This window comes from Balaenoptera ricei, chromosome 4 (genome assembly GCF_028023285.1).
Source record: "Balaenoptera ricei isolate mBalRic1 chromosome 4, mBalRic1.hap2, whole genome shotgun sequence".
Lineage (NCBI taxonomy): Eukaryota > Metazoa > Chordata > Mammalia > Artiodactyla > Balaenopteridae > Balaenoptera > Balaenoptera ricei.
Genome location: NC_082642.1, coordinates 149,760,991 through 149,787,570, shown reverse-complemented (window position 1 = coordinate 149,787,570; position 26,580 = coordinate 149,760,991).

Sequence of the window (26,580 nt, the reverse complement as noted above, 5' to 3'; positions counted from 1 at the left end):
GGCAGTGAAGGTGGGAACATGTAGGGGAGGGGGCCTGGGGCAACCTTCTGCCACCCTCCTTTAAAGTTGCTACATGGATCCCTGTGTGTCAGGTTTGCCAGATTTAGCAAATAAAAATACAGGATGCCCTGCATTTTTGAATTTGGCTTTGAGGTTGAGTTTCAGACCTACAATAAGTTTTTGGTATAATATACTAACTTGTAGTGTTATAATATATGTACATATATCAATAATTTAATACACGTGCTAGCACATAAGCCTGGTACTAAGTTACAGTGTATATATTAAAAAATTTTCATCGTTTACCTGAAATTCAGACTTCAGGACTGGGGGTCCTGTATTTTACCTGGCGACTCCTCTGTGACCAATGGCCCCGGATCAGTCCGTGGCTGAAGGAGGTGGCTTTCTCCGTAGAACCACCATTTCCTTTCTCCGTCAATCTGCATCTTCCTTCCTGGGCCCTGGCCAGCGGCACCCGGAAGGCAGTGGCTGTCCGTGACCTTGTTGTGTTATCCCCATGGATGATGCCTGAGGGTGGTTCCCCTGGACCTGTTTTCTGCAGTCAGATAAGAATTTCCTGAACTAAATATTCCTAAAAAGTCTTTTCTAGTGAAAAAAAGACCCATATTTTAGAATACCTCTAGTTATACATTGCCTTGTGATTGTATCAGCCATCACCTGTTGGAAAAAAACCACTAACCATTCCTTTGTCCATCTAGTATGTATGGGAGAAACTCATGAGTTATTTTGCAGGCAACCTCCATACAACATGTCAAGTGCAGTTTTCCAAGTGCTGTTTTTGATGCGGGAAGTGTGGCCCCTCCCGCCTCTTCCCAGAAGAGTCTAGGGCATAACATCTGTCTGCCAAGCTCAGCGTCAAGCCATAACCCTTCCACATTTAAGCAAGGGGAAATCCTCCTCCCTTCCTTTACTTATTTATTTTTAACCATACCAACTGGCAAGGACGTGGCTGCTGAAATGACAACAGCGCTATGTCACTTTTCAGTAATTACCCCTTACAGAGCCCAAGCTTGAAGAGAGAAGGTTCTAGAACTGGAAGCTTTTGTGTTTTCTCATGAGGGGAAGGATGACTATAAACAGCCTACCTGACTTAGCCAAGATAACCTGAGGGGCCACTTTGCTGTCTTCTCTCTTGTGCTTCTGAACACCTGCCATCACAAGTTAAAACCATTAATAACACCCAACAAAACAAAATTCAGTTGCATTTCATAATGACAAGCCCTTCTGATGAGAGGTCACAGCTGATGGTAGAAATAGAATTTCTTCTTTGCCTCCTGACTTGGGGCAGCGGGTGGCAGCAGGGACTCAACGGCCTGCTGCAATGAATTTCTAGATCCTGATCTGCACATGTGACAGGTCCAGGGGTGGGACTGGAGTGGGCCAGACAATAGGGTAACTTTTGCCGAAATGTTTTGTACAAGTAACACCAACACTGTGAATTCAGCTTCAAAATAGTTTCAAAGACACTGATTCTAAAGTACCCCTGGAGGTGACAGTTTTTTCCATATAATTAGGAGTGCATTAATACTTTATCTTTGTTTCTTATGTTCTGTTTTCAGTAAAAAGTGAGAAGACTTATCTGAAAAGAAATTAAGTTGCTGTCTAAATTAATTTGTGGCTTTATTGGAGATGCAAACGAACTTAGACCTGCTTTCTGCTGTTCTTTGGTGCTCCAGAGTATTTCTGTTGAATCAGCTGGTTTGCAATTCTAAACACTAGTTTCAAAATTTGGGATTGTGAATTAGATTGGGGTGTGTGTGTGTGTGTGTGCGTGTGTGTGTTACATCTGTATTTTTCACATTCTACAGGCTTTCCTACTCATTAGTTATGACTTGGATTTGTAAAACTGGGACACTTTGATAGAAACTTCAGGATGACAATAAAGTACAATAAAATGCTCCATAAAAGTGGAAAACAGGAAAACTACCACCAAAGGTCAAACAAAAGCAATCAACCAACCAACCAATAAGTAAACAATAAGAGGAAAGAGCACTTACATTTTAATTACTCACCAGGATATATCAGAAGGAATTTGAAAAAATTTAACGTACAAGTGAATTTTTTAAACATAATATTTAAGTAGGAAGATTGATAGCAGTATTGATTTTTTGGTTTATGAATATAGTTTTCACATTAAGTAACTTAGAAGTGAAATTATGTATAATTTGCACATGAACTAGTAGAAGTCATGCTACTTGTAGCAGTTATATATTTTAAAATATGATTCTTTGCTTATTAAAATATAGATACATATACATTTTGGGGAATTTAGGACATAGAGATAAGCAAAAAGAAGAAAACAATAATCACAGGTATCGTACCAGGCAGAGAGGACCTTTGTGAATTTTAGTGTACATCTTTCCAGTTCTTTTTTCTATCTGTATTTATTTTTTTAATGGTATTGCCTAAGTTCTTTTCAAACTCTCATTTAATCTGTATGTCATATGAGGAAAGGAGGAGACTGGAAGGGAGAGGAAGGAAAATGAGATTTTGCAGTGACTCTGATAATAACATATGAAACAAAGAACTGCTAGACAGATAGAAAGCAGAGTGCCGTAGTTCTCTGCTGCTTTTATTTACGTCAAAGTAACGGGTCCATGGCAGCCTGAAATTTTCATCATCAGAGTCACTCATATTTTTTGCATGGGTTAAAAGCATACATCTTCATGATGTAAGAACGAAGGATAAGTAGGATTAACTTTTCTGGTTTAGTTGTGATTCATTTCAGAAACATTTGAAATTTCCATCCTTGACATATTTGAACCTTGCAACTTAAGTACGTGGATTTAGCAGTCAAGACTAGCACATTTTCCTCTCTGCTTGTAACAGAAATGTCTAACTTCAAGCCGCCTGTGTTAGAGGCAGGCATGACCAAGGAGAAACTGAGAAGACCAGCACAATCAATTTACCCCCAAGCCAGAGGCCATCGCGAGAGCCTGCTGGGTTCAAGACCCGCTACAGCGAAATGGGCAGCCAAAGAAAGTGAAAAACTTCACCAATTCGCCCAATCCCTGAAAATAAATAGTCAGAAAATGACGACTCCAGGAAACAAATGTACTTAGGCTTCATCATCAGAAAGATTTGCAATGGTGCACAGACAGAAGCCAGCATGAAAACAATAAGAACAAGAATAGTTGTGTGTGTCAGCTGGGTGTGTCACCATATTGTACTCAACGTGAGGATATTAATTTCACAGTTTTCGTAGATAAGTTTAAACATAGGAACATGTCACAAATAAGCAGCAATCTCCGTGAGGCTACATCAGCTGGGATTTCACAGTCTGCAGTTTTTAAATTCAGCTGGGTCTCCAAGGGCCAATCAATATTGGTGGCAATTATTCTTAGTACACAGTCCAAATGAAATGGGTGTGTTTTTTTCTTTTTTATCAAGGTGGGAGATGGTGATATAGAAATAAACAAATTCCCTTGTGGATGGCAATTGGGCCGCCTAACAGCTGCAGCAAGTCGGCTGTGGGTCTCTTTGGCCTGTTCCTTGGGAATAGTCCAATAATGACCCCATTATTTTAACCCTTCAACGTAAGCTGTGTTTGATAGCTAGCTTGGAAAAACCTGGCATGTGTCAAACAAAGAAAGAATGAAAACAAAACAACAACAACAAAAACCCCAAACCCAGGGGCACCTCCCAAAGCAGCTGCTGGCAGCATTACCTTATACACAGGTTTTATTTATACCCTGGTTTCTAAGCCACAACCTCTAGAGGGCCAGTGCTTGGGACACAAGGATGTTTTCACAAAGCAGAGTCAATTTACATTCTAGAGGGAAAGCAGTGAAAACCTTAAAAACTTTTTTTCCAAAAGGCAGATACTGAATTATGCACATCCCTAGATTTTATTCTTTGAAAAGTTAGTTTTTTTTTTCTTCTTTAACTTTTGGTCTTTTTAGGGGAAGTTTGGGGAGGAGCAGTGGGGGTAGTGATGGTGGGGAATGGGGAACAGAAAAGTGGAGGAGAAGTGGACCTCAGAATGACAGTTCAAGTTCCTTTTCTAGGCGGGGCCCAAGTTTGAGTTAGTCAGCACTCACTGGGAGGGATTTGGCTGGCAAGACTCACAAAACCCAGGTCATAGGCGGGCAAAGCAGGGACAGGAAAATGCACGCCTTATGACAAATTAGGGTTGTGTTTGAATTTCCTAATCCTTGGAGTAGGGCTTCTTTTATCTTCAGCCTGGTCTCAAATTGGGCTTTTTCATCCCATTTTGCTTTTTATCTAATTAATCACTTAAGATAGAGTGCTAGGAATCTAAAATTATTCTAGTGTCATCTTATGTAAGCTGATAAAACAAACAAAACCCCAAATCAAAACTGAGTGCTCTGTTCCTACCTGTGTATTCAAATACCCGTTCTCTTAAATAAATGTTGCAAGAAATGGAACATTCTGGAAAACAGCCAAAGATGCAAATGGAAAAGGACCATAATAATAACAACCTGGTGGTTCTTTCTATAAACCCAATAGCCCATTAGCCACCTTGGAATTAGGGATTATTCTGGTGGAATCTGGTTTTTTTCCTCTCGATTTGAAATAGAAACTAGAATGAATGAAAGGGAAATTTTAGAAGAGTTTTAGGATCATAAAATTCTATGCGCCCTTTGAAGGTTCCAGGTGCAGGTGGATTATCATTTATTATTTGGAGGGGACTCCAGGAAGGAGGTAAGGATGAATAAATAAACAGAATGGGGTGCTACTGAGTTTAAGATGGTATTTAATTCTTTCTTGCCTGAAAAAAAAAAAGGTACAGAGGAGGTATTCATTCACTTACTCTGTACTGCCTTTTCCGTAATTACGAATCTTTCAGTTTCTTTGAGTGAGTGGATCGAAGTCGCGAGGAATTGGTGGTTAGAAGTCAATATTCTAAAGTTCAAAAATACATTGTTTTCTTTCCCTCCTCCCCAACTTTGAAAATGTTTTAGAATAAAGGCTCCTGATTGCAATGGTGATTTGTGGTTAATATCATTAGACTTCTGGTTTGGATTAATGCTGCTAATTAGTTGCTGTCCTTGACTTTTTCTAATTAAAGCATAGAGGCTTTGGTGCTAAACACCTGGGCAGATTACCTAATTAGATGACACAAACATATACAGTTGTTCACAGGTAATTATTTTAACTTTCACTGCTTGTTTGGTATTAAACACACTGATGAAAAGGGCATCCTTTCTACCCTACTAACCTCAAAGTATCAGTTCATTGGCAAGGAAGCTGGTACTGGTACTGCCTTCTAAATAGACAATGTTGAGCCCTTTTTTGGTGAATATGTGCAGAAGTGACAGATTCGGTTTTCTTCCCACCCCCCCCCCCCCACCCTGAGACATAGGAGAAAACTCATATGCTAGTTGCTCTCACTCCGTTCCCTACGTGTTCCTTTGAGAAGGCAGTTTCCTTTGATGGGCCAAGTAGAACTTGGATGCTCTCTTTGGGTGCACAATGCTCTTGGGAATTTTTGGAAGCATGCTTTTTGGTCCCAGTGCTGAATAATTTGGGAGGAGCCTCATTGCTCTAAACATGGGATGTATTCTCTGGTTTAGAATTCAACATTGAAAACCCAGCGTCTGCACCCTTTACGTTCTTAAAAATGGAAAAGACTGAAAGCTACTGGGATCCTTTCAACCATGGGAGCGGCTCCATGCGTCATCCCCAACTCGCACCTGCTCACGGGAAGAGTCAGGCCCAGATGCAGCTGAGAAGGAGGTGCCTGCACTGGGACCCAGAGAACATTCTACCCCTCGAGGCACACACACTGGAAGCTTGTAACAAATCTCCGTGCACGGTGGCAACTGGCCTCTGTAATCTCAGCCCAACCAACCCCTAAGGACCAGCTGAAGGGCACACTGGCTATTTTCTAAGCATTCTCTGGCTTTCCTCCCCTTGGCTTTTGCTCTTACTAATTCCCCTTCCAGCCACACCTCGTATCACATCTTCATCCCTTGGGACCCTCTTCCCCCTTTGGGGTCCATCCCCCACGGTGCCCCTTCTCCAAAGCCTTTCCTAGAACTCTCAGTTGATTTATTTCGCTTTCCTTGGAAGCCCTGTAGCTTGTGTAACTCTCCTCCAAGCCTCACTGTATTCTGTTTTGTATTATTGTTATTTGAGGCTCTATCTTAGCAGTGATATTATCAGCCTCTTCATTCATTTACTCAGCAATTACCAAGAGCTTGACACATACTAGGTGCTCTTTTAGGTGCTGAAGATTCAGTGACGACAGAACAAATTCCCTGCTCGCATTGAACTTACATTCCAAGGAGGAAGGAGGGCAGATAGCAAACAAGCGAACACACAGACAGATATAATAAGGTCATACAGTGATAACAGCTATGAAGGAAAGAATATCACTAGACAGAGTGATGGAAGAGCAATTTAGAAAATGATGATGACACTCGATGAGCATGCGTGTTGTCAGTTGTATCTATTAATCCGTCTAATCCTCACAATACTGTTATGAACTAGGTACCACTAGTCATCCCACTCTAGAGAAGAGAAATTGAGACCAAGTGGTTAGAAAGCTTGCTTGAGGTCACGCAGCTAGTCAATAGTCACATGGTCAGTACCTGGTCACCTTCCCTTCCTTTTTGTCCGGCCACAACAGGGCCTGGAGCAGACCTTGGAGTGAGGCCCTTGATGAAATACGTGGTCACACACCTACGGTTTTCTTTCCCCAAAATGACTCATGAATCTGTCCCTTTTTTTTTTTTCTCCCATCCTCCCCACTTTAGGTCAAGCCCATATGATCTTGGGTCAGGACACCTGGCTTCTGTCTTTCTCAGCTCTGGTCTTCCTGGTTTCCTGCAGCTGCACAGCTACAGAGGCCCTGGAGGGATTTGGCTCTGATGATGAGATGAAAACTCCTGAGATGTGCTGCCCCCTCCCCTGCCGACTCCAGGGAACCCCAGCAGTGGGAGACCTGGTCAGAGGTGAGCAGGGTGTTTAGATCAGCCTGGGGGCAGCGCAGGAAGGTCCAGCCACAGCTCAGGTGCAGGCAAGAGGCTGGAAGGCTGGTCCCTGCCTGGGAGGCTCATGGGCTTTTAAGAAGCTGGCCATCCAGCTGGACTGAATCAGGTCCTGCTGTGTCCATGGGACTCCTGACCGCCACCTTGGACCCAGGCGCCATCTGACCCCACCTTGTCCTACCACTCATTTTCATCCTGCCCCAACTCACCTGGTTGCCTCCAGCCCTACTTGTTTCTGCCACATTGTAACGCAGATGGATAAACCTGAGGAACAGACAAAGGTTGCGGTCCTTTTGGGCCAGTGATTCCCAATCCAAGCCTCAGTTTCCTTATCTGTGAAATGGGCTAGTGATAGAGTTGCTGTAAGGATTCAACCAAACGACATTATGTGTAAGTACCTAGCTGAGTGCCTGCTCCCCAGTAGGCGCTCGGTAAATGCTAATTCCATTCGCTCCAGGAGTCCTCCAGGCCGGTTGCTGGCCTGATTGGCATCTTCACAGGCTTCTAGACCAGTCCTCCTGACATCACAGCCCCCCAGGCTCCAAACCCTTTTCTGGCCCCTGAGCACCTGCAGAAGATCAAATCCAAAGATGCCCCTGAGGTTTCCCATGATCTGCCTCCAGCATGATTGTGGTTCTGATTCGGCAGCCTCAACCCTCTTCCATCACACTGGTCTTCTTGCTCCCTCTCCCCACAGATGGTTTGCACTTTGGTCCCTTTTTGTTGCTCCCCCTGTAACGGCCTCTTCCCGTTTCCTCCTAAAGGGATCTCATCCCTCATTAGTAGACATACCTGAGGGCTCTGCCTCGCTTCCGGCAACCCACCTTTCCTGGCCACAGCGCAGCCCTGGGCGCTGGGTCAGAGGGGTGGACTTCTCTGCAGCCTCAGAGGACACCTCAGCCAGCTGGGCCAGGCAGATGTGTCTCCCAGGAATTTGGCACTGAGTCAGGCCCTCGGGATGGCTTGATCTGCACCTGGCCATGGCTGCTGTGGGCCAGGGGAAGTGCGTAAAGCAAGCACAGAGAGGGAGGCACACCCACACCGGCATCTGCTCGTCCCACAGCGCCCGTTCTCTCCAGCGCCCTTACCGTCCATGCTGCATGTCTGAATCCCCGCTCCCTGGAGATTCTGCGAGGCCTTCTATTAGCACAGCCTGAAGCGCACAGTTGGAAGTTGGTTGTTGACTGAATGGATGGGTGGATGAACAAATGCTGGGGCGAGAAACCCTAACACTACAGCAGGGCATTCTCTGGAGAAGGGGTTAAAAAGCTGATTCTCTGGCCTCACCCTGATTTAGTATTACAGATTCCAGGTGGGGCCGGAGAATCTGCTTTGTTACAAGCCCTACCGATGTTCGGATACAGGTGGTCTGAGAATCACAGAGGTCGGGCAGCTCCGGACTCCTGGGTCTGCTAACAATGCCAGTTCTCTGAGAGCGTCACACGTCGCGCATTCACTTGGTGCCAGGCTTGTGCTCGGATCCTGACACGTGTCATCGCACCCCGAGTGAGAGTCCCGCGAGGTGGTGGTCCTCTGATCTGCAGCGCCAGATTACAGGCAGGTTAAGTCCCTGGCCGCAGCCGCGCAGTGAGGTGTCCACCAGCGTGCTCCGGCCCTCGGGCTCCTTTGAGCACCCTCCCCTTGTCTGGGGAAGTCTCCATCCCTTGAGTCTGCTCCTCCTTCAGGAAGCTCCCAGGCGTTCGCTTCCCCAGCCTCCCTTGCCATGTGGGACTGGCCCCGCCAGTCAAACGCCCCAGCTTGGAGTTTGGGTCAGGACTGACAGATACCAGGAAGCGGGCTCTGCATGGACCCTTGTGGTTGGGGTGGTGGCGTCCTGCTCTTGGGGGCACCCATGGCCGAAGTTCTAGCACCGAATGCAGTGTCCACTGTCCCTGGTATGATCTTCGGGGGTCTCTGCCCAGCAGGAGTGGCACAGGCCTTCACTGTGGCACCCCTGTGGTGCACTGTGGGCAATGCTCTTGGCCTTGGAGCTGCTGTTCTGGTTGTCTGTTACTGGGTAAGGTACCACTCCAGAACTTAGATCCCTGAAACAACGGTGATATTTATTTTACGTGTGAATCTGCAATTTGGGCAGGGCTCACGGAGACAATAATTTCTGTTCCACTCAGCGTTGGTTAGAGTGAACTGAAGACCTAGGGGGATGGGGGGGAGCAGGCTGGACCGTCTCAGGCTTGCTCACCTGCATGGCTGGCGGTGGATGTGGGCTCTTCTCTGGGCCCTTAGCTTAGGCGGTGACCAGAACACCTACATGTGGTCTTTCTATGTGCCTGCTTGGTTTCCTCACAACATGGAGGCAGGGTTCCAAGGGTGAACACAGAGAGAGACAGAGACGGAGAGAGACAGTCAGCAGCAGCTGCGTCACTGAGCTTCAGAAGTCATGCAGCCACTGAGGCCGGCCCACATTCAAGGAAGGGAATTAGACTCCACCTTTGATGGGACGAGTGTCCAAGAATTTTCAGACAGGTTTTAAAACGAGTGCAGCTGACTTGTCTGGTTCCCTACCTTTTCTGGAGCTTCTGAATTTAAAATAAATTCCCAGGTTTAAGCTCTCCGGAGTTGTTTCTATTGTCTTCTTCACAGAGCTGGTATGGGTGGAGTCAGGCTGCACACCCAAGTCTGTCTGATTCCAAAGTCTGTTCTCCGAATCCCATATCCTCTCCCTCCTGGAGGGCACAAGAACAGAGCTCTTGTGGCCAATTTACGCATTCATTCAACCAACCAACCAAAACTCACACGTTTAACAAGTACCTCCCATTTGTTAGGCCCTGAAGTTTCAACAGTAAACACATTTCCCCGCATCACGTGTACAGCCTGAGGAGAGGTACAACACATAGTGAGGCTGCCACAGGGCAGCATGATGAGGGCTAAAATAGGGAAACTTCAGGAACACAGGAGATGCGCCTAACCCAGAGGAATGAGGGGGTTGAGGAAGGTGTTCTAGGGAAATGATATCAAGTCTGAGACTTGAAGAGTGAGTATGAATGAATTAGGCTAGCTGTGGTGGTGGTGATGGTGGTGAAAGAATGCTCCAGCAGAGAGAACAGGGTGTGCAAAGGCCCAGGGGCAGGCAGGGGCCTGCCCCTTTACAGGAGTAAGGGAGTCGTATGTGGCTGGAGCACCGTGAGTGGAGAGGGAGGAAACAGAGACGTGAAGCTGAAGAGGAGAGTTGGAGGCTGGTCATGTAGGGCCTTCAGTAACCTGGTCACTTAATTTAAGGACAACCACAGTGTTGGACATCAGAAGTACTTGGGGGGAAAAGTAGGATTATTTGTATAAAGTCAAGGGCCCACATTTAAATTCTGGGTATTCAAATAATTTTATCAGGATATCATTCAGAAACTTCCTGAATTGCTGCTCACTCATTCATTCCACAAATATTTATTTGAGAGCCTCCTACACTCCAGGCCAATCCTAGCACAGTTTGATGAAAAGGATACTAGCATGCCAGTGTTTGCTTTTCTGTGACCTCTAAGGGGAAGGTTGCTTTCTTTTCAATGGATACACCAGTCACCCTGTGGTCAGGACGAGGTGTCAAATTAATGCCAGCAGCGTGGTGACAAACGCTAACTGGCCAGAGTCACAGATGTGGTGCCATCCAGCTGTCCAAGCATTACAACCTTGGCTGTAAATGGGCAAACCCAGCTGGCTGCCTTCCTGTTGTGAAAGCACAAAACCAACAGAATTTCTTCATACTGAAAGGGAACAACACACAAACTTCCTGTTGCCTTTTGGATTGACGGCTTGAAAGAAGGAAATACAGATGAAATCTCTCCTTGACTGAAGGTACCTGAGCAATGAAGAAGGCTTAATCATGGCTATAGACCTTTAGCCAGACCCCCCTCATTGTGGTCTTCCCGATTCTAGTTTACTCAGCTATTGGGAGCATCTGTAAGTTACTGCAGGCAGGCAACTGGAGGGGAGGACAATTGCATCCTGATTTGCAAAGATGTGTGCATGGATCCCAGACCGACAGTTTCAGAAATAAAATAAAATTTAAAGCTAAAGCTCTAGAGTTTCATTGATCAAGATCAACATGACTTTCTGTTCAAACAACCAAGGACAAGGCAAGTGGGTGGGATGGTGAGGCTGAGAAGCTGGGGTGTCTTCACCACTTAGGAGCTGATGTTCTGGTGTTTTGCCCAGTGACCCACCTGAGATTCTGATGTGGTAATTTCCAGTGTGTGCAAAGTGGGTAACTGACCCATGAGTTGAATGATACAGTGTCATGATGCAGAATAATGACGGGCCATTCTTGGTCAGCTTGGGCTGCTGTAACAAAATACCATAGACTGAGTGGCTTAAACAATAGGAATTTATTTCTCATATTTCTAGAGGCTGGGAAGCCCAAGATCAAGGTGCTGACAAGGTAGGTTTTATTGTGAGGCCTCTTTTCTTGATTTATAGGAGGTGACCATATTGCTGTGTGCTCTCATGACCTCTTCTTTGTGTGTGCGCTCAAGCGGGGAGAGAGAACAAGCTCTCTGGTGTCTCTTCCTTTTCTTACAAGGGTACTAATTCCATCATGGGGGCCTCACCCTCATGACCTCATCTAACCCCAATCACCTCCCAAAGGTCCCACCTCCAAATACCATCACATTGGGGGTTAGGGCAACAACATATGAATTCTGCTGGGGCAGGAGGGACACAAACATTCAGCCCATAACATTAATGGACATACAATAAAATTGCTAACCTACAAAAAGATCAACCCTCTTACTATCTCTCTTTATACTTGATCAATCATCTGAGAATTTGAGGGGATAATGTGAAATGAAGGAGTATGTAGATTTTCTTACTGAGTTCAAGAGACTGGATATATTTCATAATTAAGTCACATGGTCCTTTGTTGTAGAGGGTTGAATTCAGAGGTTGTAAATGGGACAGTGAAAAAGCAAGCTGACATTTAAAAATCACAAGATTTCACATAAACTCCTAGATTTTTATTACTTCTCTTGAAACATTGCAAGATCTGGCTCAGTGATGACATGTGACAATGGCTGGAGCAGCAGTTGCCCACCTCTGGTCATCCTAGTCCCCAGCTGTCTTCAGTGGGATTCCCTGGGAAGCCAACTCAGATGGGGATTTATAGTTAGAGGTGTTTTGGGGAGTGGTGTCAGGATCATTACTGGTAGTGGGATGAAGGAGGAAGGATTGGATGGAAAAGCTGAATCACAATGAGGTGAATCAGTCACAGCCAAGGGCTCAGCCCATCCCAGAGGAGGTAGACTGGGCTTTCAGGGTTGTCCTATCTCAAGGGAAGGGAGCCAGACCTTTATATCCCACTTTGACCATTCCTGGATGTGGGCTGTCCCCAGGAAGGGGCGTGACGTTGGGCAAGATGGCTGTTTTCAGCTGAGGGCAATTCCCAAAGAGTGACCCTGCTAAGAGCCAACAACATCCACACTCCCAGCAGCGTGTCCGTCCTGCAGGGGTCTGGGCAGCACACCACAGCATCCACTAACCGCCACCCCCTCTTACCTCCCTGAGCCTGAAGCCAGTGTCACTTGTCATTTGTAGTTGCCCTTGCACTGCAGTCTGTCTGATGGTAGAGATCGTTCCTCTTTTACTTATGTCTCTAGCAGAAGTGACAAGGGAACACCAGGGAAGTCTGTCTGTTTCAAGAAAAGTGGAAGAAAGCATTGATACTTTTGGAAGTGAAGAACATTCCTTTCTGTGTGATTGATTTGCAAACGCTCCACCACTCCACTCATTCATATCACTTGCCAGCCACTGTGAGTATTTGTGTGCATGCCCCTGGGGAAGGCGAGGGCCCGGGTAGGAGTCACAGGGGCACACATTTAGTTCAACTGGAATCAAGGTTCCTTTGACTACACTGCTCTTCTCCACATCTGTCCCCAAGATGGACCAGGTCTGGCTGGAAGGGCTTTTTAACGGAGTTCCTCTAGAGGCATTGATTCCACAGAGTTTGCAATGGTTTCTTTTAGTTTCCTGTTGTCTCCAATAGAGCAAAAACATGTGATGTATTTCTGTGTGACATATCACTCCAAAATTTAGTGGCTTAAAATGATAATAATGTATTAGTTCTTAGGATTCTGTGGCTTAAGAGGTCAGACAGGGTTTAGCAGGCTGTTTTGCTCCAAGCGATGTCAACTGGGATCATATATGTGACTACATTCAGTAGGGAGCACAGCTGGGGCTGAAATGTCCAAATGGGCACCCATCCCCCAGGTCCTCTCTCTACACGGCCTCATCATCCAGGACTCTGGCTTATGGCACAGCAGCTGAGCAACGAGAACAAAGGTGGAAAGTGCGAGACCTTTTACAGTCCAGACCAGGAAGTGGCACAAGGTAACTCCTGCCCTGTGTTATTGGTCAATGCAGCTCATAAGACCAACTCAGAGTCTAGGGGAGGGGCTGAAATAGACTCCACCCCTCAATGGAGGAGCAAGAAGAATGGATGGCCATCTTAAATGCACTGCAGACACAGCCCTCTCATTCCTACAGATTTCTGATGAATCACTATTAGAAGAAGATTAAAAAAAAAGGCACATAGCCATCCCTTTCATGTGCCCTGCAACTGGAAGCACAATCTTTAGAAACCCTTTCCAAAATGGCTTGATACAGGCGTGGAGAGATGGGTTGTCTCCAGAGAGGAGATTTTCCCAACCCACCCTTGGGAGGAGTTAACGGTTCTGTAAATTTCAGCATCAGGAGGTTTTGCTGTTTAGCTTAACATCCGCCTGCACGATTCCATTCAATCGCTCCCAGTTGTGATCATCAACATAGCCATTGAATCAGCATTACTGTCATCAGCAGGGCAGAGTCTTTATTAGGCACCTAATTGATGTGGAATGGTCCTGGGAGATGGAGAGCAAGTACAGGAAGGCTCAGTGCAGGCCTGCCTGGGTGGACGGCCGAGGCTCGATCGGAGGTGCCTGAACGCACACGGAAGCTGTGCAGGCCCAGATCAGGAAGGATGAATGCGTGCCCAGACTCAGAGCAAAGGGCTCACATCATGTAAGCTCAACGGAGGTGACAGTGTTGGAGAACCAGAGCACGGCGTTTTGCATTCACGTTCTCCTGGTTCTGCCGGTTACTGAGGCTCAAGTTCAGTTTGCAGAAAATTAATTCACAGAATGACCCTTTGTTGAAACTGTGAGAGAGAGTCTTCAGTCTGGGTCTGAGTAGATTTTGGTTTCTCCATCAAAGGCAGAGACAGAGTAGAGGCAGGACATATGTCTGCAGAAAGAGAGGACAGTGAAATTCACACAAGGAGAGGACAGTGAAATTCACACAAGGCACAGCTCATGCGTTCATGTATAAAAACGTGATGGGCAAGTGCTTGACCCTAGAAATGTGAAGCACCAGCAGTGCCAGCATTCAGCTGTGCTGGGCCAACAAATTTAGAGCAAATTAACTGCAGTAAAAAGACTGGAGTGAAACTGTAGTAAATCTACAGGGAGATGAGGACTTCCATAAATCATCTGTAAATTCAGCAAATTACTTGAGTGAGTTGATCACTCAGCCAGTGCATGATGTGGCTGGTTGCTTTTTGTGCCTCAGCTGGTTTCCACATACTGCTTAAGACCTTGGGCACATCGTCTCACTGATAAAGTGGAGATGACCTGGTAGTTGCTACTTCATATGGTAAGATAATGTATGAGAAAATACTTTAGAAAATGTAAAGTATATAAAAATATTAGTCTTTACAGAGGAGTAAGTGCATTTTAGCAGCAGTTGGTGTAAAGATAAGTTCACAGAGAAACTGGGGTGAATCACACTTACGTGGAGAGAGTGTGGAACAGTCCAAAACGGCTTCTGGGTCTCCCTCCACATGGGAAGCAGGTTCTGCTCCTCCTGGGGAGATTTCATGGTACAAATAGTCTTCCAGGAACTTCCTATTGTGATGTCTGGTTGAAAACGGGCCTTTGGATTTCAAAAGCCAGTCCTTGGCGAGGACAGGAACTGATGCAGCCATAGTTCTCAGATATAGGAGAGGCATAATGATGTAAGAACAAGGCTCTTTGCTTCTGAATTAGAAAAGGATGTTCCAGGCTGCGGGGAGAGGATAATTGGGGCAGAAGTGGGAGCATGAATATTTGTGGTCCCTGCGCAAAAAGAGTTTTGCACCCCTCTTCCCCACTGGCTGAATCCAGATGGGGGTAAAGAAGGTCTGTGGGATGGACAAGTACAGGGGGTTTGGGAGAGAAATGAGACTGTGGGTGTCAGCGGGGGTCTAGGTGGGCTCTGCCTTCGAAGCCCCGCAGAGTCCTCTGGAAAGCCAAGTGCTACAGGTGTGGTGGCTGGAGTAGAGGTGACAAAAGCCCAGATGCACGCTCTCTCCTTCCCTGTCACCTTGGAGCCCTGTGAACCCCCCTCCCTGCCCCCCCCCCAATAGGAATTACTCCTGGAGAAAAGTTATCCAAGAAATGGACTGAGGTGCCTGTCTGCCAGCTGAATGGGCCTTGAAAGAGAATTCAGGTAACCTTACTGTTGTATAATAAAGCATTTGACTGGCTTTTGTTTCTGGTTCATGAAAGGGAGCCTCTAAATCCTTGGAATTTCCCAAGTAACAGGAGTGTCTTTGTTACTCATGAGCCTCTTGGATCACACCTGAGTTTATACAGAGAGCTGTGATAACTCAGGATCGGGGCTGGTCACCAGAAAGACCAAGCGTGTGATTAGAGGTTGGGGTTTGGGCCAGCCTGACCTCTGGGGGGAGGGAGGGAGGCGGGATATTGATTTCAACTACATGGCCAATGAGTCAATCAATTGTGCTGACATAATGAAACTCCAGTGAAACACTCTGGACGTTGAGGCTGGATGGAACTTGCTGGTTGGCGAACTTGTCAATGTGCCAGGAGGGTGACATACCTGATTCCATGGGGAAGGGGCGCAGAAGCTCTGCATTTGGGATCTCTCAGACCTTAGCCTATGTGAGCATTCATTTGGCTGGTCCTGGGTTGGATCTTTTATAGTAAAACTGCGATTGTAAGTATAACACCTTCCTGGGTTCTGTGAGTCATTCTAGGGAATTGTCAAACCCGAGGGGTCATGGGAAGCTCTGAATTTGTAGCCAGTCAGTCAGAAGTGCAGGTTGCCTGGGAACCCCTGAAGTGTGGCTGGCGTCTGAGGTAAGGGCCCTCCTGTAGAGGACCTGGCCTTTAACTTGGGGGCCCCGAGGTAACTCTGGGTGGTTGTGCCGGAACGGTATTGCAGCTGGTGTCAGAAGAGTCACCAAAAAAATAAAGTCGCACACTCACAAAGGGGACACAAGTCCCTCATAGGGTTGGGTTTCAAGAAGCAGAGGCAAGTAAAGCGGTTCTCACTGTGCTTGGGACAGAGAAGATCGTTGGTCAATGTCTACTGTTATTGTTTTACTATTAAGCTAGTTTTGGGGAAAAGTCCTGATCTATGACTCTTTCCCCAGGTAAATTAGGCTTCCTTCATTCTCCATATCAACTTCTTTGTCACAGTGAGAGGAGGAGGTGGGAAGGGAGACAGGAAAGATTCTTGAAAGATTCCTCTTCAGCTCTTGTTTTCCTTTCACGATCATTCATTCATTCACTTATTAATTTTTTCACAAATTATCCCTGCTGTGAGCCTGGTACTGTCCTAAGCTCCCAGGATGTCAAAGCTACTGTCCTGGCACTTACCTGGTTGCTGTGTGTGTGTGTCAGGGGTGGGGTGGGGACCCCGACTATATACTATATACTATATATATATATATACACACACACACACAATATATATAATATGTATAAAATATATAATATACATTGGGTTGGCCAAAAAGTTTGTTCGGGTTTTTCCGTAACATCATATGGATGTTATATATATACATTCTTTTAAAAAAATATTCTTTTTCGTTATGGTTTAGCATAGGATATATTTTTTAAAATATTTATTTATTTATTTATTTATTTTGGTCTGTGTTGGGTCTTCGTTGCTGCACGCGGGCTTTCTCCAGTTGTGGCGAGCGGGGGCTACTCTTCGTTGCACTGTGTGGGCTTCTCATTGAGGTGGCTTCTCTTGTTGTGGAGCACGGGCTCTAGGCATGTGGGCTTCAGTAGTTGTGGCACGTGAGTTCAGTAGTTGTGGCTCACGGGCTCTAGAGCGCAGGCTCAGTAGTTGTGGCGCACGGGCTTAGTTGCTCTGCGGCATGTGGGATCTTCCTGGACCAGGGCTCGAACCCATGTCCCCTGTATTGGCAGGAGGATTCTTAACCACTGCACCACCAGGGAAGTCCTAGCATAGGATACTGAATATAGTTCTCTGTGCTATACAGTAAGACCTTGTTGTTTATCCATTCTATATATAATAGTTCGCATCTGCTAATCCCAACCTCTCACTCCATTCCTCCCCCAAACCCCTCCCCCTTGGCAACCACCAGTCTGTTCTTTATGTCCATAATTCTGTTTCTGTTTCATAGATAGGTTCATTTGTGTCATATTTTATTAAAAAGATTTTGTTATTGAAGTATAGTTGATTTACAATGTTGTGCCAGTCTCTTCTGTACAGCAAAGTGACTCAGTTTTACACATATATACATTCTTTTTTTAATATTCTTTTCCATTATGGTTTATCCCAGGAGATTGGATATAGTTCCCTGTACTATACAGTAGGACGTTGTTGTTTATCCATTCTAACTGTAATAGTTTGGGTCTACCAACCTCAAATTCCCAGTCCATCACTCTCCCTTCCCCCCGCCCCCTTGGCAACCACAAGTATGATCTCTATGTCTATGAGTCTGTTTCTGTTTTGCAGATAGGTTCATTTGTGCCATATTTTAGATTCCACATGTAAGTGATATCATATGGTATCTGTCTTTCTCTTTCTGACTTACTTAACTTAGTATGATAGTCTCTAGTTGCATCCATGTTGCTGCAGATGGCATTATTTCATTCTTTTTTATGGCTGGGTACAATTCCATTGTATATATGTACCACATCTTTATTTATTCATCTGTCGATGGACATTTAGGTTGCTTCCATGTCTTGGCTATTGTGAATAGTGCTGCAATGAACATAGAGGTGCATGTATCTTTTTAAATTACAGTTTTGTCTAGATATATGCCCAGGAGTGGGATTGCTGGATCATAAGGTAATTCTATTTTTAGTTTTCTGAGGACCCTCCATACTGTTTTCCACAGTGGCTGCATACAATTTTAAATAGGGAGGTTAACATAGGTTCATTGAGGAGGTGATATCTGGGCAAAGACTTGAGGTAGGTGAGGGTGGGAGTCATGAGGATATCCCCGGATGCGTGTTCCAGGCAGAGAAACAGGCTTGGCGTGTTTGAGGAACATGGGGGGCTGGTGGTCAGGGAGCAGAGTCAGCCAGGGGGAGTCATAGAACCCAGATGAGGTTCAAGAGGAACTGGGGCTGGGGTAGGACAGGGGCGGATCTTGGAGGGCATCAGGGCATTGTAAAGACTTTGGCTTTGACTCTGAATGCAATAGAGGAGTCCCTGGAGGGATTGAAGTCAAGCGTGCTGACTTGTTCTGACTTAGGTTTTTAAGGGACCATTCTGGCTACTGTGTTAAGAACAGACCGTGTGGAGCAGGGAGACCAAGTGAGGCTACGGGAAGAATCCAGACACTGTATGATGGTGGCCTGGATGGAGGTGTGAGAAGTGGTCATATTCTGGATATACTTTCAAGCTTAGGATTTGCCAACAGATTGGATGTGGGATTAGAGAGAGAGGGGAAGATGCCTCCCAGGTTTTGGGCTAAGTCACAGCTGCCACTCACTGAGATGGGAAAGGTTGTAGTGACCTTTTGGGGACCATCTGCTAGTCCTGCAAAGTCACGGCCTGCTTGGTCGTCCCCGGTTGGCTTTATCACTTTTTATTTCTACCAAAACGGCCTGGTTTGTTCCAGCCTTTGGTGGAACTTTCCACGGAGAGCTCTGGCTTTAACCCTACAGACAAATCAGCTGCTTTTGATAAGACTGATGTATGGTTTGTCCACAGAGAGCTCCTTCAGAGTCATTCATTTTGAGTGCTTGTTTAGTAAGTGTATATACTCATATATTTAATGTGGTGGTAACTGAAAATTAGTCAAAAAAATTTTTTTAAATTGGAGTATAGTTGATTTACAATGTTATGTTAGTTTCAGGTGTACAGCAAAGTGAATCAGTTATACATATACGCATATCCACTCTTTTTTCGATTCTCTTCACATATAGACCATTATAGAGCATTGAGCAGAGTTTGCTGTGCTATACAGTAGGTCCCCATCATAAGATATTATGGAAAAACCCAAACGAACATTTTGGCCAACCCATTACTTTTAATTTTAGATCCATCCTTTGGAGTTGAGCTCTCTTTTTCACATCGCTTCTGTCTCAGTGATAAAAAAATTAATGTCCAATTTTTTCTTTTTTTTAATTGAAATATATTTGACAGGTAACATTGTGTAAGTTTCAAGTATGCAACATGTTGATTTGATACATTTATATATTGCAATATGATTGCCACTGTAGTGTTAGCTGACACTTCTATGGCACTTCTATGGCATCACATAATTATCATTTCTTTTTTGTGGTGGGAATAATCAAGAGCTAGTCTCTGAGCAAGTTTGATGTTTCTAATGCAATATAGTTGTCTATAATTGTTATACTGTGCATTAGATCTCCAGGACTTATTTATCTACTAGTTGCCCGTTTGTATTCCTAAAAAACATCTCTCCTGTCTCCCCCCACCCCTCTGCCTCCAGGCCCTGGTAACTGTGTTTCTCTGAATTCCACCCCACAAGCTCCAAAAACAGTATATTCATTGCACTGAATTTCCAAGGTCATTCTGGAATGCATTCGGAAATACAGCCTCAGCATTTGTGGAATGATTTTGCTTGTTCAAATCCCAGGCTAAACAAGGGATTGTGACATTGCAGTGTGCTCCCTTTTGGAAATCTAATGGTAATCTCTTCAACAGGACAACTTGAATCTTTCAGAGAGCATTTGGGAGCCCATTAAAATGTCCAGGCACGCTGACTTATTTTACTGTTCAGATGAATGGCACTTATTTGAATATTATTTAGCAGTCAATATTTAGATACTTAATTGTCTTTTGAAATTACGATCAAGGTTTAAACTTCCAGGTACTTTAAAATTGTTTTCAAAAACTGAATGTCCAAATTGCGCAGAAAAGATACAGAATAAAAACCTTCCCAAATGGTCAAAACCGAAAGCATCCTATAAACACAAACGTGGAAGACGCTCCTTGACACTGAAACAGCACCATCAAAAGAAAGAGCATTCATGTTCCCTGTCCTTGCTTCACATTTTGTGCAAGACTTCTTTTTTTTTTTAAAATTTTTATTGGAGTAGAGTTGCTTTACAATGATGTGTTCGTTTCTACTGTACAGCAAAGTGAACTAGTTATACGTAGACATATATCCCCTCTTTTTTGGATTTCCTTCCCATTTAGGTCACAGGGAACTCTACTCAATGCTCTGTGGTGACCTAAATGGGCAAGACTTCTGGAAGCAATGGAACTTTGCTAGATATTGATGGTTCATGTCCCCTGTTAGACTTGCTTCCGAAAACGGTTTTCCAGGAGGGTTTAATCATTTCCCACACTGTGGAGCCACAAACCGAAACATTGTCTTTAGGATTGTTTGCTATTTTTTTTTTCTTTTTAATCAGTTGCCATTGAAGAAGTCACAAAGTAGTAATGGAATGTATCATTACTCCTTTTTGGTGTCTTAGGATTTGTGTTTGTAGAGCATCAAGTTAGCAGCAAAGAGCATCCTGGAACACACGTGCTGTGAGCTTTATGCTTCTTCAGCTGGACGGAGGGTAGATGTGGGCGAGCATTCCTGCTGTAAAAGGGTGTGATACCGACCTTGTGAGCTGTAAGCTTAATTTTGCCTAAAATTTCTACTTTGTTTCACTTAAATTTTTCCTAGGACAGGGATGAAAAAAAATTTTTAGAGTGGAAAAATTCAAACTTATTTGTGAAATTTAGTGTCCAAAGCAGAGAGAATGGTTTTATCAATTCTTATGTGTCCGTCAGCCAGCTTCAGCAATGACCCACGCTTGGCCAGTCGTGTTTCATCTGTATTCCCGATCTGCTGAGGGGTTTTGAAGCAAATCCAGACATTAGGTTATTTTATCCATAAGTACATATGCATAGAAAAGTGAAGGACTTAAAAAAAAACATAACAGTATAGAACAAAGGTGGTTTATTTTGGATCCTGGCTTGTGGACTGGTGCTAATTCCAGCATTATTTTGTCACCATTGATTTGCTACTTGGGACATGCTTGCCCCATTCAATAAAAGTGGATACATTAGCTATTCTGTTTGTATATTCTGGGACTGTATTTTGAAAGAAGATTTATTTATCCAACAAATATTTACTGATTCCTACTACGAGCCAGGACTGGGCTAAGCACCGGGGACTCAGAGACAGAACACCCCGAGCTGGGAAATCAGCCTTGATACAGATATATCTTGAAACGCTCTCTGGCAGAGGTGTGTATGGATTGCTTCGTGTCTGGGAGATATTTCTTTCTCTTGCTCACAATTTAAAAATGCACCTTGGATTCCACATAGTAGCGATGTATCATACGATATTTGTCTTTCTCTGACTTACTTTACTAAGTATGACAATCTCTAGGTCCATCCATGTTGCTGCAAATGCCATTATTTCGTTCTTTTTTTATGGTACAAGTGAACTTATTTACAAAACAGAAATAGAGTCACAGATGTAGAAAACAAACTTATGGTTACTGGGGGGCAAGAGGGGAAGGGATAAATTGGGAGATTGAGATAGGTATATACACACTACTATATATAAAATAGATAACTAATAAGGACCTACTGTATAGCGCAGAGAACTCTACTCAATACTCTTTAATGGCCAATATGGGAAAAGAATCTAAAAAAGAGTGGATGTATGTATATGTATAACTGATCCACTTTGCTGTACAGCAGAAACTAACACAACATTGTAAATCAACTATACTCCAATAAAAATTAAAAAAAAGAATTCTAGAAAAAGAAAAAAAAATGAGCCTTGATCCCGGTTAACTTTCAAGTGTTGCTTATTAATTAATTAGGGATACATAATTTACAGCCCATTTTAGGTGTCTGTAGGTTTATCACAAACAAACAGGCCAGAGATGCCTTTCTCGATGCATGCAACTCGAATGAAAAGGCTCGCACTGCTTCTCTCCAGCTTCGTCTCCAAATAACACACACATTGCCTCTGGTTTGGTAGCAGAAACACTTAAAATGAATTCTGTTCTTGGAAGTGAGGGAAGCGCGAGAGAGGGAACACAGCGGGGAAGGCTGGAAGGAGGCCGATACCAGCAGGGCCCTCAGCCTGACCAAGTCCCCAAGGGCCTCCCCAAGTAGTGGGAGGTGCCAGCAACTGCTTGTGTTTGGAGATGAAATGACTGAAAAGCTGTCAAATGCCTGTCACACACACACACGCACACACACAGAGTCTCTCTGGATCTCTGGGAGTTCCACTTTCATCCCCTGGGTCCGGCTTGCCTAGCACAGGGGGGTGAGGGCGCAGACTCCTGAGGCAGGGGTCCCTCACTCTTTTCCCTGCCCCTCTTCCCTCTCCTCCTCTCCCTGGGTCCCTGGCACCTGCTGAATAAGACCAGATCTATGTTAGAAGCTGCTTCTCCCTGGCCTGGGGAGGGCAGAGGCCTCCAGCCTGGGGGGTAGAGTGATGATCTGTTTCTGGGCCTCCCCCCTTCCCCCTCCGTCCTTATCTCTGGCCTGAGGTCTCGCGGCCGCACTCTGGCTTGGTGGGCTCCCACCCGTTTGGCGCCACGTGTGCTCAGCCCCCAGGGGCTGCCGGCAATCTGCTTGGGCCCAGGCCCTGAGCGGCTGAGCTGGTTAATTAGTGCCGGGGCACAGGAAGCCCCGTCTGCTCCCAGCACACTGTGCTGCTCCGATCCCGCCGCCCGCTGACTCCCAGACCAGCAGAATTCCCATCCTCCCACCCCGCTCTCCCTGGAGATGGTCCCTCCCTAAGTGCCTTGTCATGTGGCCCCAAATCAGTGGTCACAGTCTAGGCAAATCCTGTTCTGTACCCTGCCTGCAGGGCAGGTCGGGACAGGTGGGGCGGGGGGACAGGGGGACAAGGGAGAGGCAGCTCCCAGCGGTGATTGCTGGACCCCCCCTGTGCTGCCCGCAGACCCTGGGGCCACTGCCCTCCTTTGTCAAGTGCACACACAGCACCCAAGAGGATGGTTTATGGTGAACCTGGCCTCTTAGTTGGGTTCTCCCAGCGCAGAGCCTGAGACAAGGGTTTGGATGTGGGTGGTTTATTTGGAGGGGGGGGGACCCCAGGAAGCGGGGGTGAGGGAGAAGGGGTTGAGAAACGGAGGGAGGAAACGCCAAGGAGAGGTCCATTATTGAGATCGCTGCTGGACGCAACAGAATCCTGCAGGTGAGAAAAATGTCTTTAAGAGAGTCGCTTCCCTGATGGGTTCAGAGTGTGTGAAGTCTTTCCAGGCTCGCCTGTCATCATCCAAGGGAGCAGGCAGAGTAGGGGAGGCCGGGGGGAAGTGCTAAATTGTTGTGAAATGTGTCCTAAACCAGACAGTGGGTCTAGATCCTCTCTCCTACTTCAAGTGACTTAAACTCATCCAATTTAGCAAATATTGGTTCAACACCTTCTAGTGGATTTAATGGAATCTAAGACATCACTGGCTGTAAGGAATGCTGTTATTCTAAGAAGCACTAAGAAAAATATTGCTAACTAAACTATGATACACTCTCCAATGTAAGACACTTTCTTAGTTCAGAGATGAGATAGTGTGAAAAGAATGTGAGTCTTGGGACAGACAGAGCATACACCACACCCTAGTGGGTGTTGTGGGAGATGGTGAAACTGCCTTTGCTCCCTGGAGAGGAGAAACGCCCTTCACCATGCAGGGAGATGGCAGTGACACATAGAATAGGATGATGGGAACAAATCAAGTAAGAGCCTTCAGAGCACATGGGAAGAAGAGATGAATTCTGGTGGGGAGGAATCAGGGAGGTCTTCCGGGAAGAGGGGGTGGTATCTGAGCTGGGTTCAGAGGATGGCAGGGTTTGGACTGTTGGGCATGAAGAGGAAAGGCGCTCCATGCCGTGGAAACAACATTGGCAAAGACTCCGAGCTGTCCCCGAAATGCAGAGATGGTACTCATCTAGAATGTAGGGTTTGGGGATGAGCAGAAGACAAAAAGTTGAGAATTAGAAAAGCAATGAACATACCCGTTGACCCCCAAATTCCACTCCTAAGTGTATTCCCAAGAGAAACTTCTGCTCAGGGGCGCCAGGAGACAAACATATGAGCATTTACAGCAATGCTGTTTATGATAGCAAAACATGAGGATGCCCTTTAGCAAGAGAAAGAGCAGCGAGAAGAAGGGATAAATGGGGAGATTGGGACTGACATATACATACTACTCCATATAAAATACATAATTAATAAGAACTTACTGTATAGTACAGGGAACTCTACTCAGTACTCTGTAATGGCCTACATGAGAAAAGAATCTGAAAAAGAGTGGATAGGGACTTCCCTGACGGTCCAGGGGTTAAGACTCCACATTTCCACTGCAGGGGACGCAGGTTCGATCCCTGGTCAGGGAACTAAGATCCCGCATGCTGTGCGGTGTGGTCAAAACAAACAAACAAAAAGAGTGGATATATGTATATGTATAACTAACTCACTTTGCTGTACACCTGAAACTAACAGAACATTGTAAATCAACTATACTCCAAGAAAAAGTTTTTAAAAAAGTATATGTTCATTTTCTCAGATCAAAGCCGTTCTCCCAAATACATGCATTTTTATTGCCTCAAAAAAAAGAATGTTTCTTTAGGGAAATCAACCTGCTGCAGAGAAGCAGGGGAGACCGGAGCAGGAAACACTTTTAGGGGGTAGTCCAGACCAGAGGCAATGAGGTTCTGAACCTAGATGGTGGCAGCAAGAACAGGGAAGGGGGAGCAAGTCGGAATGACAGCATAGGGGAAGGGTCGACAGCACTTGGTGGCAGGGGAAGGGGTGCTGGGGTAGAGACTGGGAACTTAGGACCAGGAGCAGGGTCAATTTTTTTTTTTAAGGGAGAGGGAAGCAAAGAGGATTCATTTGGTCTTGTACATAAACACCCCCAGGGCACTATCCCTTGCATTTAAATCAGTTGGCCTCTGTGACATGGCTCTGCTCCCATTTTCCATTTCCCTTATGTTCTCCCCCTCCTTCACTGGCTCCTCTGCCCTCTCAGCATCCAGGTTTCCGAGGGCCCCGCCTTTGGGTTATGAGGTGCCTCACTTTGTACACACTGTTCCTGGGGCTCTCATTCCATCTCACGAGCTCTACCTCTGAGCCGACCTCTCCACTGAGCTTGCCAAACATCTCCCAGGGTCCCACAGCCCTTTCCACTTGGCCTTTCTCCAATGAAACCCTTATCCTTCCAACTCTCATCTTTTCCTGTGCTCCACACGCAAGTGGACAGAGTGCCCCTAGCCGCGAGGTTACCCAACTCAGAAACTGGGCCTTCCTTTCACTTCCTCTCCCACCAGCTTCTCCTGACTGTCCCCTTTGTGCCCCTGCTCGCATCCTCTTGGCTCCCCTTTGGGTTCTGGGCGTTGCTGTGGCCACTAGCTCTAGGATGTGGCCTGAAGCAGCACAGTGGGTACCTTTTCCTCTCAGCCCAGGCCCGTGTGGACTTGCCTAGCCGTCCGGGCTTGTGTGTAATCTTGGTAGTTCAAGGAAGGTAACATTCCTTTGGATAAACCTTGACCAATGGAGATGGGAGCTGATGGTCAATATTCCTTCCGTCCATGTCTTGAGTGAACAATTCTGGGTCCCTACTCCCTACACACTGGGGTCCCTTCTCACTTCCTCAGAGGGTCTGGAGGGGAGCCAGCCTCAGCTGCCCACTGTGGTGACCAGCCCAATCACACCCCCTTGACTCCCTCTCCCCTCTCTCACTCCTCCCAGCCCCCATTGCTCTCCCCTGGGATCACTTCCTAAACTGCCTGCCCATAAACTCGTGTCACAGGCCCTGCTTCTGGGGGAGCTCCAGTTAGACACCCCTTACACATCCTTCAGAGCTCTTCCTCTGCATCCGGTATCACTGCCCCCACTCACACCCACGCCATCGCTCACATGGACCAAGTCACAGCAGCTCAGAGTCAATTCTCCTCTGCTCCTGTTCTGTTTGAATCCATCCACATTTTAGCCAGGGCGATCTATATAAGGTGAAAATCTGGTTTATGCCACTCCTCTGCTTTAAGTCCTTGGGAAGCATCCCAGTGCCCAGAGAATAAATCCCAAGCTCTGTAGCACAGAACACAAGACACTCCTAGCCTGGTCCCTACTTGTCTCTCCAGCCTTGCCGGTGTTTCCTTCCTCCTGTTTACTGGTCTGTTAACTCCAAGCTGCATGAGTTTTCCTGCACGTGCCACACTGTGTCACGCCTCGGTGCTTTTGCTCATATGCTTGCCTGAATGCTGCCACCTTCCCTGGCCTGGCTAATCTTCACCTGGTCTTTAAGACTCAACTTGGACGTCACCCGCAGCCTCTGCCAGAGCCCTCTGCTGTCTCCACTGTAGAGCAATGCTCTGTGGATCTGCGCTCCTCCAGGGGAGGAACCACATCTAT